This window comes from Dermacentor andersoni, chromosome 8 (assembly GCF_023375885.2).
Source record: "Dermacentor andersoni chromosome 8, qqDerAnde1_hic_scaffold, whole genome shotgun sequence".
NCBI classification, from domain to species: Eukaryota; Metazoa; Arthropoda; class Arachnida; order Ixodida; family Ixodidae; genus Dermacentor; species Dermacentor andersoni.
The window spans coordinates 57926692-57948513 of NC_092821.1; the positions used below are offsets into that span (position 1 = coordinate 57926692).

The 21822-nt window shown below is 47.5% G+C and overlaps 1 long non-coding RNA gene across 1 annotated transcript; it reads right to left on the reverse strand.

Annotated features, from left to right (window-relative positions):
- Window positions 1-5630: 5630 nt before the first annotated feature.
- On the reverse strand, window positions 5631-20944 carry LOC140212869 (uncharacterized). The gene is made up of 3 exons (XR_011889834.1): window positions 20572-20944; window positions 17938-19916; window positions 5631-7132 (listed from the first exon to the last, which is right to left on the reverse strand). It is a non-coding gene; the product is annotated as an uncharacterized lncRNA (long non-coding RNA).
- Between the last annotated feature and the right edge of the window lie 878 nt (window positions 20945-21822).

Here is a 21822-nt window from a genome sequence, read left to right on the forward strand (position 1 = left end):
CGAAGACACCGAGACAGAAATCCACACCGACGCAAATCGAGTAGGCCTCGGTGGCGTGCTAGTCCAAAGGAAGGACGGAGTTGAAATCGTAATAGCTTACGCTAGCCTGTGACTGTCGAATGCAAAAGCGAATCGTCCTACGATGGAGAAAGAGTGCCTTGGCAGGACGATTATTTGAGTGGCGGCGAAATTTTGGCTTTACGTATACGGCAGGCGCTTGAAAGTGGTAAGCGACCACCATGCCTTGTGTTGGCTTACAAACTTAAAGTATCCTTCCAGTTACTAAGCACGATCGAACCTGAGACTCCAGGAATTCGACATCGGTGTGGTATATAAGTCCGGCTGGAAGCATTCTTCTGCCGACTGCACCTAGCGCGCCCCTCTTGACCCGCCACTGCAAGGCGAACTAGAATATGATGCCTTCCTGATAACAATAAGCGCAGATGACTTTAGTGAACGGCAGCGAGCGGACAAGGAGCTAAGAAGCCTTGCTGAGTACTTTCGGGGTATTTGGGCGAGGATTGCGTTGTTTTCCTTACGAAACGACGTCCTGTCCTGTTAAAAGAACTTTTCCCCAGCCCCCGCAAACTATCTCCTCGTTGTGCCCACAGCACTACGGCCACAAGTCCTGCACATCCTGCATGACGATCAGACAGCCGGGCACCACGAGCTTTCCCATACACTCGCAAGGATGCCAGAGGAGCAGTATGTAGACCGCGCCTGACCAGCGACGTCACCCATCACGTCAAGATTTGCCGTGGCTGCCAGCGACGCAAGACCACCGACAAGGTCGGCGGGATTATTACAGCCGATCGAGCCTCGTTGCCGACCGTTTCAGCAAACTGGGATGGATTTGTTGGGACCCTTTCCGACGTCAACAACCGGAAATATGTGTACTGTCGTGGCGACGGACTACGTTGCCCAGTTCGCTGAAACGAAGCCTCTGCCGAAAGGTAGTGCAGCCGAAGTAGCAGAATTCTTCGTTGAGAACGTCCTGCTGCGACATGGTGCCCAGAAGTCCTCTTCACCGATAGTGTAATGGCCTTTACTGCAGAGTTCACCCAAGCCATTCTGCAATACAGCCAGACAAGCCACAGACGGACAACTGCCTGCCACCCGCAGACGAATGGTCTTTCGGAGCGGCTGAACAAGACCCTCGCCGACATACTTGTAATGCACGTCGACGTCGAGCAAACGACATGGGATACGGTTCTACCGGACGTAAACTTCGCTTACAACACGGCAGTGCAAGAAACAACGCAGGCCACACCGTTCAAGCTAGTTTACGGAATGAGCCCAACGACGACTTTCGGTGCCACGCTGCCGCACGTCACCGCGGAAGAGAATCTCGATGTCGCCACCTGTCTCCAGTGCGCCGAGAAAGCCCGACAACTCACCCACCTGCGTATCAAGAACCAGCAGAGGACGGACAGCCGACATACGATTTTCGACGACGCTACGCGGAGTACCAGCCTGGCGACCGCGTTTGGGTCTGGAACGCAATACGCCGACGAGGACTTAGCGAGGAACTTTTGCGACGCTATTTCAAACCGTACAATGCTATCCGACTTATTGGCGCAGTGGACTATGAGGTCGTGCCAGGTGGCATTTCGCAATTACTGCGGCGCCACTGACGGCCTGAAATAATCCATGTTGTGCTCCGTAAACCATTTCACCAGCGTTAACAAGCTCAGACACCTCTTTGCTTGATATTTTGGAGCTCAACACCCGTCTCTGCGGAGAGCGTCGGCGTCGGTGGCCTAACCGAGAGAACGAGCACAGCGAAAGATGGATGCGAACGCGGAGAGTAGCGGGGCATGAAAGACGCTAGGAGGAAAGCGGAGTGAAGGGTGCAGCGGCACCACTAGGCGGAAGCGGAGGCTGGTATGACAAGTGTGAGAAGAAAAGCGTAGTGCGGCTGAGAGGAGGGTGCAGCGCAACCATGAAGTGGAAGGCCAAAGCGTGAGAAGAAAAGCGTAGTACGGCGACGACGGCTACGAGATGGCACCAGAATAGCGCGCGTCGTCTCCAGCTTATCCGGGCAGTCGCGCCGCACTTCGCTCCATTTGCAACGTAAGGCACGAAACAAATTGTCCGTGCCAGCCAATATACCGCGAAATGAAAATACGCTTATGCAGCTGCGCTCAAATTTCGCATTAGACAGTACCGTTATCGCCGGTGAATTTTTTTCTTTCAACGTGTGCTTTTTTCTTGCTCTCGTGTTTGTTGCATCGCGACAATGTTTTTTTAAGGGAGCATTCATACGTGTACTTATTTACCTTTTTCACGGTGACTGCATTTCAACCGTTAACCACTTAAAGTTATCGCTGAGCGCAAGACGCACCTGCATAATTTGGAACTTACGCGAATGTTACCCCGTTGATTCTATCTGTTGTGTAGGTCCTCGCAGAACCTTGTTTAATCCTATTGCATGCGCGACACAAATTGAGTAGTTTCTGGAAACCATGCGGGCACGAGTGATTGCACTGAAACCTTCGACGAGTGATGCATAGAGAACGACTATGAGTGATGTATAAAAGCCGACGCCCTTGACCTGCTGAACGATCGCCCACTGTGTTCGCCGCTATCGTGCTTCGAGTGCCACTTGTTTAAAGTCGGACAACTTTAGAGCCGGGAAAATAGCGCGGTGAGATTTTGACACTATATACACCTGTCTATAAGGCACCTGCAGAACATCATCAAACGTTTTGGCTATGTTTTTGGCTACTTTTCGCTCTCGAAAAATTTAGGTCTATTTTTGAGCTACATTACGAAATCATTTGGCTATTTTTTGTTGGAACCATCTAGAAACCCTGTCCGCTTTCTCACACGCTCAGTTCGCGCGTTTTCTCTGAACGTGGTAGTTGTGTCGTGTGTTCATGAGTTCCAGCTTGAACGTTTCTCAGTTCCAGGTGAACGTTTTCGTCGTGCGCTTTGGAGCTCAATTTCCGCGGCGCCTGTTCGTCATACGCCTATCAAGAGTAAATGAAAGTTCATGAAGTCAGTGTTTTTCTATTAGCAGCCTTGCAACCTTTTCGACTAAAGTGTCGTTGTGTCTGCGCGTAATCGAATGACGCGCATTGTAAATCCCTATAGTTTGCGGCGACGGTAACATCAATCGGCAATAGACCATCCGTTGTGCTGCGCTCGGTCTCATCATACTGCTTTCTGCAAACTTCCGAGCTTGCTCTATACTGTATTTCTGCGCAGCACCGAGATCGGCCAAAGATTAATTTCTGAATGAGAAACTTCAGAGCCGCTAACTCCGCAGGATGGGTCCGCGAGATTTATCGTTGTGTGTTTCCTGAACAGTGGCGAATAATAACAAAATTAATATTAATAATAATAACTATTCCCAACGCACAGTGGGCCTCTTTGATTTTCCACTTCTGGCTACCCGCGGGCTGTCCGAGCCAGCCAGAGCGTCTTCGTTTTTCTCGGGTTGCTCTACCCACCACGCCACGCACTTGCTCCTGGCGTTCTTTTACTCGGGCTGGAAGGTTCTGGATATCCGGGGACTGCCAGAACCCGCCAGGACGATTTTGGTCTGGCTGCAAGTTCTCTGGCTAGCAGACGACTAAAAGAGGCAATGGCGTGGATGAAGGAAAGAAGAGGAGGGAGCATACCGCATAGGCAATGGGCGCTCGCCGCCACCTCTGTGGGGACTTGCCGGATTGCCACGCGGGCGCTTCAGGACTTAAGTTTACCTCGCTCAGCCAACTGTCTACGGTAATTTTCGGATTTTGTTACTTCTATAGCGTTATCCTTTTAGGTACTAACGCACCGTTCCGCATGGCGAAGTGGTTAGATACGAGCGGCGGGGAACCGAATGAAGCGTTTGTTTGTGTTGATACGATCTCGACCGAGTGAAGTAGGTTTTCACCGCAAGAATCAGGAACCGACATCGAAGGCGGGCATCGTGATGATGAAAAAAAGTAGAAAAGGTTGTATTCACTTCATTGGTACACGGATGTGTCTCTTATCCGAGTATCGAGCGGTTCTGATTAAACGGAGACCAAGACGGCCTTAAAAAGCACCTGGTGGTCTTGTGGTCGTCGACGTCATCTTCGGGAGCCTGTGGAAGTATTCGCGCTTTCGTCACCTTCTATACCATTGAGCTTCTGACCTTAGGTTTGTCTTTTCTACGTCAATCATTTTGTGTCAGCTCGGGAAAAAAGGGGTGACGCCGTTTCGGAGAAGAGGGCAATGATGTCGACATGGGGACGCCCGCTTGAACGCTTCTCACACTTGACAGGTCAACCATACAGGGGCTAAGCCGGCCTTAATTACCCCTTGCGGTCATGTGGTTGCAGATGTCTTCCCGGGAAGCCTGTGGAAGCATTAGTGCATTCGTCAGGCCCTGCCGTCGACGGCCTCCCGCCCTTCGGTTTGTCGTCCCTTCATCCATCCGTTTGTGTCAGCTCGGGGAATAAAAGGGGAGGCCGTTTCGGAGAATAGGGCAGTCATGTTGACGTGGGGACGCCCGCTTGAACGCTTCTCATACTTGACAGGTCGAGGGTTAGGCTTACTGTCACAGCCTTTTCTGGGACGAGGCAAATCATGCTGCTATGAGAAAGTAAGCCTGAATGTCTCTCACTCTTGACATGTCGGTCGTAATAACCCAGATACGTCCATTGATCATCATCATCATCATCAGCCTGGTTACGCCCACTGCAGGGCAAAGGCCTCTCCCATACTTCTCCAACCCCGGTCATGTACTAATTGTGGCCATGTCATCCCTGGAAACTTCTTAATCTCATCCGCCCACCTAACTTTCTGCCGCCCCCTGCTACGCTTCCCTTCCCTTGGAATCCAGTCCGTAACCCTTAATGACCATCGGTTATCTTCCCTCCTCATTACATGTCCTGCCCATGCTCATTTCTCTTTCTTGATTTCAACTAAGATGTTATTAACTCGCGTTTGTTTACCTTTATCCTTTAACCTTTATCCCCAATTCTTCCCAATCCAGGTCTCTGAATACCTCCTGTAAACACGCTGTGAATAGCATTGGAGAGATCGTATCTGCCTGCCTGACGCCTTTCTTTATTGGGATATTGTTGCTTTCTTTATGGAGGACTACGGTGGCTGTGGAGCCGCTATAGATATCTTTCAGTATTTTTACATACGGCTCGCCTACACCCCGATTCCGTAATGCGTCCATTACGTCCATTAGATGCGCATAATATGGTGCACCTTGGACATTCAGTGCATCCATTAGACATCCAGATTTATCCAGAAAACATTGGATGGATGTACTATGGATAATCGCAAATGCATCCAGGACATTCAAGTGTTACGTTGTGGGTATGTCAGGGCTGGATATATGCAACATGTAATAGACGCCCATAATATCCACAGGACATCCATTGCACTACATATGGCTGTATCTGCAACGTCTAAGATGTATCCACTGGAAGTACCTTGTACTATTTTTGGCTGTTTCTTTTATTCATCATGCATGCATGCACTGCGCCTCTTCAATTTGTTGTTCCAGACTGCCCCAAACTGCTCGAGACGCTACTACAGCCAGTTATTATTGGCGTACGTAGCTTTTCAGACAGTCCTGGACTGTTTGGGACAACAAATCAAAGTTCCACTGTTACTAAGCGAAGAAAAACTTGGTTGTCACCATCAGCATTTTTATTGTGAAACTTCTTACTGGTATCAAGCGTTTGACAAGTACGTAATGATGTACACAATATTTGCAGTGAAATACAATGGCAGACCGCAGCTGTCTCATGAAAATAAAGCGAACGGTAAAAATACAACATAATGCTATCTCTTGGTTTCTAAAAGGCACAGTGAGCACTTAACGCACGAACCAATACAAGAATACCACATATGCAGAAGAGCTAAGCATAAGCATACTAAATATAAATAAAATGAGACATTAAAAGCAACACTTGCAAAAGAACACCTCTCACAGTGCAGTGTTACAGTGTTAGTTGCATTCTCTCCAGTAAAATAAAACACGAATGGCACATTCTCAGACTTAATTCTTATGAACAAAAACAAAATTCACATATGGAAACATCAAAGCACTATTTGACTAGCCTTGTATTAAGCAAAAGAAAAAATTGAAACAATGTAGTGAAACATAAAAAGAGCATTAGCTGAAGGCCCAAAAGAGCAATATATCCTATAGGAACAACAATCTGAAAACCACGAATACGTTAGCACAATGATAAATTCTGTAAGAGAAGCAGGCAACCCCCTGCAGCAAAAGGGTGCCAAATTAGCTTCTCCATAAAGGAGAAAAATTTGGAATACAGCTGCTGCATAAAACAAAATAGTTTTAACATATTGTTCTCACTCTTAGACATGAAGACTTATAATGAGGAAGTCATTTTCTTCGATAAGTAAGCATGCAGTATAAGTACAAGGATGGTACGCTCTATAAATTATTTGAGTAGAATAACTATACCATATTTCCATGTGAGTGAGACTACAGCCAATTCGTGTGTAGATTCATGGATCATAAGGAATGTCAATGCAGTTGCAGTTAGTGGTTACCTGGTACCACAGCACACTTGGCATGCACTAGTCAACCAAATGCAATGGTACTAGGCCACACCATGCTGCTGAGTGCTGAGCCACTTGTAGCAGAATCAAATCAGCCCTTTCCTTTTAAACTCTTTCACTGCTTTCCGTACACTCAGCCTGATATCACGTAAAAGAATTCTATATTTGTCACATTTTTTAAAACGTACAGCACTACTTGAAATGCAGTCAGGTGCCACGAAAGGCCAAATCATTGATTCAGCTGATGCTGGAGACGAGCTGCTACATCTGCATCTCTGTAACATTATCTGGTTGGTGTTCATACACTGGGCTCAACATAGCAGCAGCAGTTAATTGCATTGGCCCTCGCAGCAGTAATACCAAGGAAACATGTCGCAGTGAGTGCTCATCTTAAGGTTGGCGCTTCGAAGGGGAATATTATTTTTGGGCGCTGAAGATAGTCAGGTTTAGCCTTGTAGTCATTACCGTGACTAAAAGTTAGACCGCTACCAGTTTCAAAAGAGGAAGAAAATTTGTCGGCACTCCAACACGGTACGATGCTTTGTGGGGCTGGAGGGCGAACCGTACTTGATAGATCACTCTCTTGCTGGCTCGCTTGAGCATCCTAAACCTGAAACAGAGGACGGAATCTTTACAACTATGCAAACACATCGCTCATTACTTACCCGCATTTAAATATTCCCCCTTACATGAAGCCCATGCTTGACTTCCACTATAACGACCGGTGCGAACGTGCCCAAGACACTCACTGTCTCTTCTTGGACGCGTTTGCGTCTGGCTTTATCTTGACGAAATGAAGCATGAGCTTCAAGTTAAGGCACATTTCTGAATGCGTGGGTAAGACATACACGGTAGCTTAAGGCACCTAAAGTAACAGTTCTTAAGCTTCTCTAAATTCAGTGATTAAGTTAAAATCACAGAGTATAAATCCACACCTATAGCATCTTTATCATGTAGGACAGATTTAAGGCATCTGCTTAAATAGTACCACTGACAATAAAATTGTCCTTGCAAGCAGTATAGCACAGCAAACCTTTATACAATGTGCAAAAAGGTCGACTGTTCAAGAACACGTGAAAGTACATGGCTTGTGCCTACAAATGATATACTGCACGCTATACGCAGGAGCTATGTAAATGTACAAGGGAGCAACAAAGCGTGCAAAATATCACGTAGCTCTACAGACTGCCCTTATTACAAAATACCTCCAAAGCAATACATGAACGGTGACTACCTCACAACATCGAGTACCACTATCGAAGACGCGTGCCAGAACCACTGAAACCATCGTGTCGTTGTGCACAAAACCTGCGGACCGCGAGAAGCACGTACAGTACATGAAAGACTAGGAAGAGTATGAGAAGAACTTTCAGTTCATCTTCTCATGGGACAAAAGGAGACAAACAAGAACGTCTCTTCTCTATCGCCATTTGTTTCGGGTTGCACTTCTTAGCTATGTACCAATTGGCTCAGTTTAATAGTATTGCGAGAAGAAACACCACCAACATGCCTTGAAATGTACTGCCAAAACCGCTGGGCGTTTGCGTTGCGCATGAGCTCTTCCGGCTCATGCTAAGCACTCATTACCGGCATAAAAGAGAACATAGTACAAAAACAAACCACCGACATACCTTGAAAACCATGTACCTGCTGACGACCGAACACCACTGCAGTCATAGCGAGAATAAGAAATGAAGTGTCGCAGCGTCAGCACCGCAACCTAAAAGTGGTTCGTTGTGTGAACGGAAAGGTTGGCGCTACCTCCTGCAGCCCTTCAGGGAGCACAGCATAGAGCAGCACGGCTCAGCCGTAGAGAAAGCTCAGCGCCAGCACTGGAACACAAGCTCACATATGCGTCCGACGCTTGCTTGCTGCGCCATTGCAATGGGTGCGTTTGTGGTGACGTAGGACAGGCTGTAGGAGTTGGGGATAATCCCACCGCTGGCGCCAGTTGTAGGAGTTGAGGAGGACTGCGTGATGAAAAAACTTGGGAGGTTTATTTACATTATTTACAGTGAGAGTCAATTAAAAGTCGTAGAGTCATTACGGGCCGGCAGCAACTCGGACGCTGCGGCCCGTCGCAAGAAGTTCGAAAGAGATGAATCCCGGAATGCTCTGGAATCCTCCTGGAATGCTCCTCTGCTGCTCCCGGGCTGCGTCTTTTAAGCCCTTCGGTGTCGATCAGACACGTCACGTTCGGCCAATGGGAGAGCCCGCTCAGGTGACGCCATTCTCGGCCAATCGGCGAGCCCGCCCGGGTGTCGTCACCCTCGGCCAATGGTAGGCGCCCGTGGGATGGAGTCACACCCGGTGAAGAGAGTCGCCGCTTGGTCCCCCTGCGGTCTTGCCTTGCTGACTTACAACTCGCCGTCACAATAGCCAGGTGGGGGCGACGGCGGACCAAGGCGGGCAAAATTTCACGGTGTCTTACTTCTCCCTGCGGTCTTGCCTCGCTGGCTTGCAACTGCCCTCTTCAAAGGGGGACGGGGGCGACGCTGCTAGGTTGTCACGGCGCATTACAGCCGTCAGGTTGTCACGGCGCATTACAGCCGTCAGGTTGTCACGGCGCATTACAGCCGTCTTGCTTCTGGACCCACTTTATTTGCAACAGTGCCGGGCTATCCCCTCGCTTTCTGGAAGAGTCAAGCATTGAATAGCTCCACCGGCGGCGTACGAAGTGGGGTCCACCAACTTGTTTGCACGTGCCATGCCTCAGGAATGTGGCATCTGCTTCTGCATTCCTTACTTAGCAGTGGTACGATTCGATGTGGTCTGGGGAACTCGAAGTAGGCTCAGGAAACGGCCCCAGATCTAACAGCTCGTCTTCGCCCCGGAAGTTCGGAATGGCCGGTGAACTCAATTCGCTGGCCATGAGGAACGCTGAAAGAACCTGCAGGGTACTGGTGTCGAGCCTCGTTTGACAACCTTCGGTATCCTGGGCCCTGGAGAACATACGTCAAACAAACAAAACAACACAGCGCTGCACCACGTGTAAGCGCAGGCTCTTCACCCCTGACTCGCCAGGCTATTACAGAGTCAAAATGAACCCTGATCTTTTATTTCCCTAATTTCGACAAAGCAGTTACAACCAGCTTTCCAAACCGCTATCCATTTCTCCCCAATGCCGACAAGACCAGAGTACTATTGTTGTTGCAAAACAAAGGGTCGTGGTCGTTGCAAACAAACAATGAAAACAGCCGAACATAACTTAAGTGGCCTAACTACACGAACAGCATGTTTCCAAACCTAACACAGTGGCGGTCTTATCTCACGTATTGGTGCCACTGAACCGTCTGGTCAACTTCACAAGTACGTAGTCACAAGCGCGCTAGCCTTGTGGTCACTAATCAGAACGCGTACTTGCGTCGTAGGCAAACTTTTCATTGCGCCTACACACGTGTCTTTCTTTAGTCCCTACAGGACACGTAACCTAAACGAGAACTTAATTTGCGTAACTTACGCACTCCGCAAAACCCTTTGTAAAAAAATGCGTCTCCTAATTACTCGTTCCACGCACGCTCACTAAAGAAGTCAGAACAAGGCTGCTCTCAACACACACGAGCAACCCAGTCATAAATCTGCTTCCTTCCGTCCACACAGGACACGCGCTAATGGAACTAAGAACTCTTCTCAGTGCAAATCATGCACTCACTGAAAACTACGCGGTTAACCTTAGAAAATAAGAAATACGCTTATAAAAAAAGAAGGTTAACTAAAACACACGCGCGTTATGATAGGCTTCTCACCGACAACCTTGACATTCAGGTTACTCACACACACACAAAAAGAAAGCCTATCTACTTATTAAAGAACACCTCGCGATACTACATGTTTACAAAAAAACGCGTCTTTCAAATCTCCGAGCTTCTCAAACAAAACACAAACAAAGCTCAAACCTTACACATTTAAAGAAATCCTAGTCTCAAATCGCGAAAATTATCCGATGCTCAAAAAAATAAAACAAAACAGAACGTTTTACTTCTACGGAAGCTCTGTTGGCCTCCCGTTTCAAATGCTTACGTCTGACTCATATTTTGAGCCGTACCCGAGGTGGTCGCGGTTTGAAAGCTATTCTGGCTGCCGAGGAACAACAAAAGGGCTGACTCACTATCAGCTCCCCCAAGACGTTACAGTCCCCTGCCAATTTGCGTCCTGGCGCCCCGCTTTCAACACGAACTCGATTGACCGCGTCGCTACTCCCCACCTGGTCTCGTCTTGCCACCTTGCGCTTCTTCGTACCACACGTTGAGCTTCGAAGAGAACGACGGAACGACGAGGAATTTAACTGCCGCGTGCCCTTTGTCCGCGTCCGTGCAGAACATGCTTCTCGGTCCCCCTTTGACCGGTGGCTCGAACGATTAGGATGCGTCAACATCGTCAGTGACGACCGCACCTTTCTTTTCCTCGCGCCCTGCCTTTTTGGGTCTCTCGCCGTCTTTGGCGGCGCTAGATTAGTCACCGCATTCCTATCTTTAGGGCGCTTCTTTCTGCGGCGCTTTCTCTTTGAATTCTCTTGCATGTCGCCTTCTGGCGCCTCGTGCTGGCCGTTACACTTTTCGTCGGCCCGGATCGGTCTCTTACCCGAACAGTCTGAGTGATTTACATTTAAATCTACTCTCACATTGCCTCGACTGGCGGACAGCTCAACCGACTCTTGAACAATGCAGCAGGCTTTACTCTAGTTATGCAACTCGCACTTTTGCGAACTGCCCTCTACTGCATTGCCCAGCTCACGCTGTGCATCGACACACAGCCCGTCGGTATCGATCGCTGTCTCACGCGCACAGTCCGAATGATTAATAACTGAATCATCCCTATCTAGGCTATCTAGACTGGCTGAGAGCTACACCGATCCCTGAACAATGCAGTTGTTCTCTCGTGAGCTACGGAGCTCGCCACCCCGAGAGCTATTCTCAACTGCATCGTCCAGCGCGCACATCACTTCGGCACGCAGATCTGACCTGACATGGGTGCTCGCGTCCGTCGGGTGCCCTTTTCTTCGCTAGCAACCTCGCTAACATTACAAGCGACGCACACGCGCTGTAAGTGTGCCAATTTGTTCGCAGCTGGCCTAGCTGTCCCTACAGTCATCTGTTGGCACAGCACCTCGTCGCTCTCCCTGCGGCCTTTAACGGCCTCTGTTGCCATTAAGGCATTCTTAGCAGCTAGCCTTTTCCCTTCACTTATGAATGTGCAGCCAATCTCACAGGCACTACTCTTCTCGTCGGATTTTGGCGAAAATCCGCTAGACACTTTGTCATTCTTGTGCTCTGTACTGCCTACAGAATTTTCAGACAGGCGTTGTCTCTGTGCCATTAACTCATCACAATACTGTATCTCTTTTAACAATGCTGCCTTCTCTCTCTCATACTTTTGCTCACGCTCACGCTTACGTTCCTGATACTCACGTTCGCGTTCATTCTCACGTTCTTGACGCTCAGGCTGACGTTCTTGACGCTCACACCTAAGAGTGAGTTCTTGAAGCTCACGCTTCCGTTCATTCTTGCGTTCTTCACGCTTACGCTCACTCTTACGTTCACGACGCTCTCGCTCACGTTCACGACGCTCTCGCTCACGTTCACGACGCTCACGCTCCCGTGGTTCTTGTATCACCTCCCAAGCAAGCTCAATGGTTTTACCATCATTGCCACTATCTTGAATCGCCTTTATGATAGCTGGCGTTTTCATCTGTTCGTCCGCCTCAACTCCCAAGTCGTCGCACACCAACAACAAGTATAACCTGGTCAACCTTCTAAGATCCATGGCAGCTGCCCCGACTGGTGGTTAGAACTCTTTTCCTTAATTAATTTGTGCAAACACACAATGCAACAAATTCCCGATTCCCAGAACTATCAAAATGAACACACAACATTTGAGTCTGGCGAATCAAAAGCAAAAAAACCACGCGCTCACTTACGGTTGCAGCACCCTGCCATCCGGTTCATTGGTCCGCTGTTCCCGGTTCCACAGGACTCCCTGGGTCGAAGGCTCGCTCTTCTTCGCTACTCCCAGTTTCTTAGGACCTCTTTCGACGAAGGCTCTCTCTTCTTCGCTCTTCCTGGTTCCTCGCGACTCCTTTGGACGAAGGCTCTTTTTCACTGTTCCGGGTTCCTCAGGATTTCTCTCGATGAAGATTGATCCGTAGCGCTGCCACCAGCTGTTGCATTTGGGGGCGATCCCACCGCTAGCAACCAGTTGTAGGAGTTGGAGGAAATCCCACCGCTGGCGCCAGTTGTAGGAGTTGAGGAGGACTGCGTGATGAAAAAACTTGGGAGGTTTATTTACATTATTTACAGTGAGAGTCAATTAAAAGTCGTAGACTCATTACGGGCCGGCAGCAACTCGGACGCTACGGCCCGTCGCAAGAAGTTCGAAAGAGATGAATCCCGGAATGCTCTGGAATCCTCCTGGAATGCTCCTCTGCTGCTCCCGGGCTGCGTCTTTTAAGCCCTTCGGTGTCGATCAGACACGTCACGTTCGGCCAATGGGAGAGCCCGCTTAGGTGACACCATTCTCGGCCAATCGGTGAGCCCGCCCGGGTGTCGTCACCCTCGGCCAATGGTAGGCGCCCGTGGGATGGAGTCACACCCGGTGAAGAGAGTCGCCGCTTGGTCCCCCTGCGGTCTTGCCTTGCTGACTTACAACTCGCCGTCGCAATAGCCAGGTGGGGGCGACGGCGGACCTAGGCGGGCAAAATTTCACGGTGTCTTACTTCTCCCTGCGGTCTTGCCTCGCTGGCTTGCAACTGCCCTGTTCAAAGGGGGACGGGGGCGACGCTGGTAGGTTGTCACGGCGCATTACAGCCGTCAGGTTGTCACGGCGCATTACAGCCGTCTTGCTTCGGGACCCACTTTACTTGCAACAGTGCCGGGCTATCCCCTCGCTTTCTGGAAGAGTCAAGCATTGAATAGCTCCACCGGCGGCGTACGAAGTGGGGTCCGCCAACTTGTTTGCACGTGCCATGCCTCAGGAATGTGGCATCTGCTTCTGCATTCCTTACTTAGCAGTGGCGCGATTCGATGTGGTCTGGGGAACTCGAAGTAGGCTCACGAAACGGCCCCATATCTAACAAGGCATACGACTGCGAGAATAATTGATAATTGGACAGTAATGTTGCGTAAAATCTCTTTAAATCATTTAACTTTTCTGACGTCATTAAGCAGTATTTTTCATTTAGTGCAAAATTTGTGGCGTGCTTCCGGCTCCTTGCTTTCGAGCATGCTTTCGACGCACATGGCCTCCGAGATGGAGTGTCAAGTGTCGGAGGCCACGCAATCATTCCGCACGGGAAGTTTGCCACAGTTTAATAAAGTTTGGTGGTGCTCAACAAAAGCAGAGTGCCATGATATAATTTTCCTGCAGTTTCTTCTACTATATATGTCAGTTCATTCCCAAACATACTGTACCTTGTTTTTCAGTTACTTTTCCAAAGTCGGAAATAAAAAAGTAATTAATCGCAAAAGAAGGGGACGTCTATGGACATCCATTACATGATCACTGATGATACCACGCGACCTTTGCACTAAATTATAGGCGCCAACTGCGCAACATCGTCCACGTCAATATCATAGAAGCGCGAGTAGACAATGAGAAAAAAAAAGGCTTTGCGGGACCTACAATGTACGTCTAAAGTACAAACTTTATGGACGTTACATGGACATCCAAAATATTGTCTGCTGTACGTCTGATGAACGAACTAAATGGATGTTCATCGGCCATCTAAAACTTTGATGACATTGTACGCCCCTTAGATGTATGTACGTGCAAAGGTTGTGCATAGGACATCTCATATTTTGCTGGATGTTTGGATCAATCCGGTGCATCTATCGGATGTTTGTGGCTATCTGGGTTTCGGGGATACAATCACTTACGCGCGATCTCGCGTAAGTGATTGGGATACAATCGCGATCTCGCGTAAGTGAATGGTTTCGGGGATACAATCACGCGCGATCTCGCGTCTTGGCATCGGGCGCTACGGAGGCCGTCAGATCTGTTGCGCTGTGCAAGGTGAGCTTGGCCTAGTGCGCATCCTGTGCCAAGTCGTGCGAAATCTCGCGAAAGTGATCGTATCCCTGAATGAAACTATATAGATTTTCACGCTGGCAACGCATGAAGGGGCCGGCAATGCCAAGAGTGCGACGGCCTCGCCTGGCGCTGCCATGCTGGTAGCACGTTTACACTTGTCCAGTTGTCCCGGCGTTAGATTTTGCAAACTTCCAGCAGCTTCGGGTTGTCTTGAGATCCCAGCCCACGTGACTTCCTATCAGGACCGGAACTAGCTGGCTGCCGTCTGGCTGCCAGCAAGCTGTCAGAACTTCGAAAATCGAAGAGGCGCACTGTCCGGAATAGCCTTGCTTGAGTTTCGTTTGCATTTTCTTTGCGTAACCACGATTGCGAGCGCAATCATACAGCTGCGCAAGGTGTAAATCGCTGAAATTTTGTACGCGTTTGTAGCACGGTGGGGTCACATGCTGCGCATTATGGCCGGCAACGCTGCTGAATTTTAACGCGCCTGTCTTTAGGAATGCTACTGGGGGCGAGCTCCATCACTGGAAAAACTGGCGCCACCGTCGTCGTGACGTGGCAGGAGGGATCACGTGGACACAGCTGCCGCGTCGGCTGCTTCGGAAGCGCCGAAGCGAGCTGAAAACGAAAGTTTAAAGTCCCACCTGCACCACGATTCTGATTAAGTGGTGAGGCTTTACCGCCTTTGGTGTTTGCTTGACAACGTTTGAAAGTACTATAATAGGTAGTGGCTGCCTTTGGAGGCGTGCAGCATGGTAGGCTACTGCTCGGTGCCGCAGTGCTGGACGTACGCAACGAGCCCGCTGTCAGCCTTATTCACACGTAGCCGCAGGGCAAGGAGCTGCGTGAAGCTTCGCTGGCGAAACTTAGAACCGGCAGACAGATATCGGCTACAACTCGGTTATGCAGCAGGCACAGACGCGAGGAAGATTTCTGCTACGGCACCGGGACTGCGCGATGTTCGGTGAGCAGCAGAAAACGCGCACTGAGACGCTCGCCCGCGCCCGCTGCACGGCTAATGTCGTGACGGTTTGGTATATGAACCTGTTGATGCTAGATACTGGCAAGTTCACCGGAGCGGAAAGGGAGCGGTAAGACACACATTAAAAAAGAAGGCATGACATATGGTCATGTTTGTGTTATGGATTAATACACTGGATTACGAAAAAGAAGCAGAGGGAAATCGCACTCAGAGAAAATCGATAAACGTACAGTGCGACGCAACTTGAGAAATAATATTGAAATGTCCAAGCATTTACTCGACCGAAAAAGATTGAATCGTCGCGACGGCACATCACAGTCGCCGCATGCGTCTAGTCTCTATAACGAAATTATTTTGAACAGTCATGATAGCGTCCACGCAGCAATGGTTGTTAGTGTACTGTCACATGCTCATATGCTGCGGCCTAAAGCTCACGGCACGGTGCAAAAACGCGCTCAAAGCGAAAGCGAAACATTGTGCGCGGACATGCATGCAGACGCGCAATCGGTCGCCGTGAACCCGTGCGATCGCTGCACTGAGGCTTCATTCTGTTATGCCCCATTTGGTTATACAGACAGCTCGCTATAACAACATATTTCACATAGTTTACTCTCAGCGGTTGCCTACCTTTCACGCAAGAAGCCGGTTCGGGAGACTCCATCGCGGCGACCGCACGCAGTGGCGTTCACTGTACCTATTCGGTAAATAGATAGCGTCTGTAAACGATTCTGTGCTTTCATTTTGCCCAAGTTTAGTATATCGACAGTCAAAAACTTCCCTTGTTTTAAGAGTGCCTACATGAATGTCCAGGAGGGCTGCCGCGTGTTTTTATTCAGCGCCGTAAGCGAAACCTATGAGGAGCGCGCCGCGTGATCGCTCATACTACGCAAGGGCGGCGCTTCCGACAGATGGCGACTCCGTAACTCCTCGCCCCTAATATTTTTCTTGTCAAAGAGTGCCATGCACGTTTCTTGGAATAAAGAAACTTTTGGGCAAGTTAGACATCTGCCTACTTATACGTGATCGGAGGCTATAGTACGGTAATGACATCAAGGGAAGTTTACTCTTTAGCTGTATGTGACGAACGAAACGTTTGCACCGACTTAATTGGTCATTAGCATGTGGTCGCATTTTTTAGTACCTAAAAGCGAAACTTTTTCTCAATTGACGGTTTCTTTCGCGCGCTCATAACCACGAAACACGAAAGCAGCTATTTGATGTCTAAAAGATGTCGTGCACGGCTAATTCAAAAGTCTAGTAGCTGTCTTAATCAAGACATTTTGTAGCCGTGGACGTCTAGAAGTACTTCAGTAAGCCCTGCTAACGTTACGCTAAAAGTTGGCTAATGGACAGCTCCACAAGAACAACTGAAGACTTCTTTTAGACATGCTCTCAAATTTTTGCGGCAGCTGTTACAGTAATACGAGGTTTGCTCACAGTTACAATTTATTTTAAATGAAGCACGGACATCAGAAAAAAAGTTTATATTGTCGGATAGAGTAATGCACAAGTAGTTTTTCCAGATGTGAAGCATGGGAATAGTGTAGTACAGCCTCATTGGTCAATTAGTACTTTTTACTTAGACTAATCAATTGAATGCCACCTGTCAGAATTGTTTTGAAAATAAAACAAGATCTGTATTGTATGCTGATATCATGCCAAGAATGAATATGAATGATATGATATGAAGATATGAATGATATCATATCATGCTAAACAAGAACATCTCTACATGAAACATGTCATTATTGACAAAACTTCACCCTGCTGGGTCTCCACCAAATTGAAATAGTTTCTAGCAGGGAAACATTCTGTCAGTCATGCTGCAGTTCAGGCAAAGATTACATTCTGGTTTCAGCTACAGAGGGCACAATAGCCTGACACCAGTATACGAAACAGAATATTGTGCTGCAATGAATTGTTAAGAAATAAAGGATAGTACACAGCTGGAAAAACGCTCTGCGAACCAGTCTAACTGGCAGTATAAATAAACTTCTTTCTGATGTCCACGCTTCATTTAAAAGTAAATTGTAAATTACTTTGTGGGTGCCCCTTTTAAGATAATGCCACAGGCTTGCACAGCATCACGCAGAAATACAGGCCAGTTCTTCGTCATACCATCCATTAGTGAATTCCTTTCACGTTGCATGGTACCGGAGCAGAACGATAAATCAGAATATGCTGTTATTTTTTTCATACACTGTACGATGAGCTTTACATTCATAAAAGATGATTGCAAGCAAAAATTCAGCAAGGCATCTACTTCACATCATGTCACATAGTCATACATTATTATCTAATAAATTAGAAAAGATGCAGAAAGGGCAATTAACATCTACTTCACACAATGTCACATTGTCATAGTTTATTGCCTAATTAATTAGAAAAGATGCAGAAAGTGTAATTACCAAGAGTGACAAATAGCAGCAAAAGTGATCATGGATAAATCTTGAAGATGAATGCCGCCGCTGCCAGAGCAAGCCAGCCTTCGTAGGAGAGCGCTGGCTGCCCACAAAAGTTTGCTGCCACAGGCCACGCGTGAAGGTTCTTGTAGACATAGGCAAGCAATACCTGCACAGAAGAGGGAAAAAAGTCCAGGGAGGAAATGGGAATGTTGAAATTAGAACTTCAATTAGCAACATGTGCTAAGTAAGGAGTTTGGCTCACATTTAAAATAAATTTAAGCAGTTCCTTCTATTAAATTACGGGTATATTAAGGTATGTATGTGATGTTTAAAATGACTAGTATATTTCCTGCCATATAAGTTACTAAATTGCAGAGCAGAGTCAAAGTCAGCCTTGAAATTAATATATGGTGTTTTGTGGCTAAAAAGCCACTTATCAACCTGTCAAACAAGTCTGAGAAGCTTCCTGCAAAAAATAATCAGTTTAAAACAGTAATCCACTGCGCAGGTAAATGATGTACTAACTTAATTAAAAAGGTATATAGTGTTTTAAATTGTTAAACTAAAAGCAAGTTTGGCATTTGGCACTGCCTAGCTGTTGCCTTTTTTTCAAACTTAAATATGACACAGGACAGAGTAAGCCGGTAGCATGCAAAGGAAGGAGGACTGGTGATAAACTACCGTTCCGAAGCAACGCTCCTAGCCGGATCAATCACTTTTGTTGATATATTTTCATGTGACCCTAACTGGCTTAGGGGAATACCTCACACAAATGATGTATCACTTTGGATGATGCATCATACAAAATTGAAAGTATCTCATGATGTGATCAAGCGATAACATTGCCCACAGTCTTGGAAGTGTTAACATGCTATTTGTGCGAGAAAGTGCAAAGTGATTCGTATAGGTAGCAAATTCATCAGTGCATCTATAGCCTGAGGTGATTATGAGCATCTACTTTGACTCGCATTTGAGAAGCCACTGTTCACAAAAAGGTGTATTCAAGTAATGGGCCATGCTGAATAATTGCCCACCTAGTGAAAAGTCCTGTGTGGAAGGCTAACGGGCCAGGGCAAATAAATTGCTAAATTCTGATAGCATCTCCAATGATATTATTGAAATAGGTGACAAAAAACAGCACCGGTAAAATTATAGTTATGACAAAATTTTGAAAGCACCGCTGCAGAACTGCAGGAACTTTCAGCATCATGCCTATTCTACACGCACATATGTTGCAGCACAATCTCAATCTCAGACGCAGGCGCCTCCACACATTGCTGTGTGATCGCCTCCCAATAAAGTTAAGAAACAGTATAGCACAAGATACCTGATGTGATTCATTTCGCAAGCGCCAGCCAAGTGCTGACGGTGGTACAGCGACATTGAAGTTCGTCCTTGTATGGAAGCCTCAGCCCATGTTTTATCATTTGTAGCGGCAAAGCGTACCTTTTACAGCACACATAAATCTTAAATTAGACTGCTTGCTGATTCTGTACAGTAAATTCCTGTAAAGAAACTAAATCACACAGAAAACATTTAGAAAACAGAATTAATCACATACTGGCTTGAATACATTTGTGCATTAGGGAAGCAAGATGTAATGTACACTGTTGTAGCAAATTCTTACTCTTGTATGGAATACTCTTACGACACAACATAGTTAATTTGTGAGTTCTTACATAGCACTGACTACCTATAGGTAAATTTTGTAAGGCTTAGGGAAACTAATTATTCGGAGAACTGTGTATTTACACTGGCACTGAGAAATTGGTTATAATATTGGCAGCTTATAAGGGACCAGTGAAAAAAATGCCCGTTTGTGAGACACCAGCTAGCTATTTTACCACGAAGCGCTCCATGGCCTTAACCCATATACAAAGCACTGGGAGGACCAGAGAGGGTACAGTACATTGGCTTACACTGATCGTGATGAGGCCCCGTCATCCAGCTAGCGTCAAGGTACAAGAAGGATGTCCAGCCGTCTATGGAGTGACGGGAGCAAAATAAGAGAACATGAAGTCAGTTGAAAGGCAGATTTGCAATTACAAATAAGGTGACCCAGTCACAATCATTCATTAATAAATGCCAAGCAGTCGTGATTGCACTCCCAGATGAAGCACCCAATCGGCCAAAAGTTTTGCTGCTTATTTAGAACAAAACACAAGTAAAATTTGTACATCAGCAAACGATTGCATTTGGAATTGTATACATGAAGTAAACATTGCAGTTATATTTTTGTTTTGCTGTAAAGTGGGAACGCTACAAGCTGCATAGTCACTGACACGCGCGCGCACGCAACGCTGTAACCCATGCAAGAACAAAAGGACATAACAGAGGGCGAGTTCAGACTGGTTCAGGATTACAGCCAGCGCGTCCTCTTCAAATGCATTCCCTTTGGTTGGTTCGTACTAGGTTAGCCACAAAGACTAGCAAGCAGGTCAAAGTTCTGACTGGTGTTGCGGAAGTCGTGGACCGCGGTAGTGCTGAACTGCTGAACACAAGCAGAACCCTCGTATAAAGGTAAAGATGACGAAAACCCGCAGGGCAGAAAAGCCCATACATCAATAATTGTCACAGGTAACACTTAAAAATATTCACATTATTGACGAAAAACGAAGTGCAATGTATTTCACTTACCGGAAAAAGTGTTATCCGAACATGCGACGTACAAAGACGGACCGAGACACGAAGGCGGCGAACGCAGATCCCGCCATTGTGGTAGTAAGTCGTCGCCAAAAAGACGCAATACAGTCGATGTCACGAAGCACCGATGCAAAACACACGGCAAACAGCATCAGCACAGCTAAATGACGCCAGTTAATATCCAGTATAAATGTACCTAACGGCTTAGAATGACGCACAACTGGCATAACGAACCCACGACCGAGACATTGCGGACGGCAGTGGCTGTTTTTTTCAAACTTCCTGCATCCCAGTGTTTCCAGCATGGAATGAGATGTCTGACAAATTTGTAGCGTGCCTGCTTGACTGCCGCCGAAGTGATCGCAGCGCGGTGGCTCCGTGACAGCGCTCTGCAACACCGGCGTTTCGCACCTGCTGCTGTCGGTACCTGTGCTGCGCGAACATTGAAGAATGGTTTCCAGGCGTTATGTGCGCGCCCCGTATGGAAAACAATAACACGCCCTTGATTGTTAAAGTTATTTAACATTAAAGCCAACTTATTATGTTGCTTCCAGCTAGTTAGATTTGTCTGTGGCGTCTTTTATTCGTTAACGCCAACGGCATACGGTAACCGCACATTTAACACGTCGTTTGGCATTTTATGCACTTTCAGACCGATTTGGCCACGTTGCTAAGTCCTGCCATAGCCAATTGCGATGCAAGATCTGTGCGGGAGCGCATGATTATAAAGCCTGCACCTCTAGAAGTCAACCCAAGTGCGCCAACTGCAACGGAGACCACACAGCTTCATACGCTAGATGTCCCAAGCATCAAGCGGCTTCATTACTCAAGAGACAAGAAATATTACATGGTCGGACCCCGAAGCAAGGCTCGCCTCCTCCGAACTTAGATGCTGTCAACCAAGTGAAAGCAGCTCCTCCGTCACAATCGGCAGAGCGCAAGAAAACGTATGCAATGGTGCCTAATGGTGTACAGGAGATGAAAGGCAAACTAAGCAGGAAAGAGAGCCAAGGAAAGACGTCGTCAAGTGTTGTCGACCACCAACATGTCTCAAGGCATTCATTCCTTTGAGAACACAAGCACCTGCGCATGTCTCACGTGAAGCGGAATCATCTCAGCAGCATATGGTGATGTCTATGCTCTTTGTTGCGTTAAAAGCAATTCTGCGGGCGTTTCCTATGGCAAACAACCCTCCAGAGGTGAGCGCTGTTCTTTCGTTAGAACCGCTGGTACTACAATGGCTCG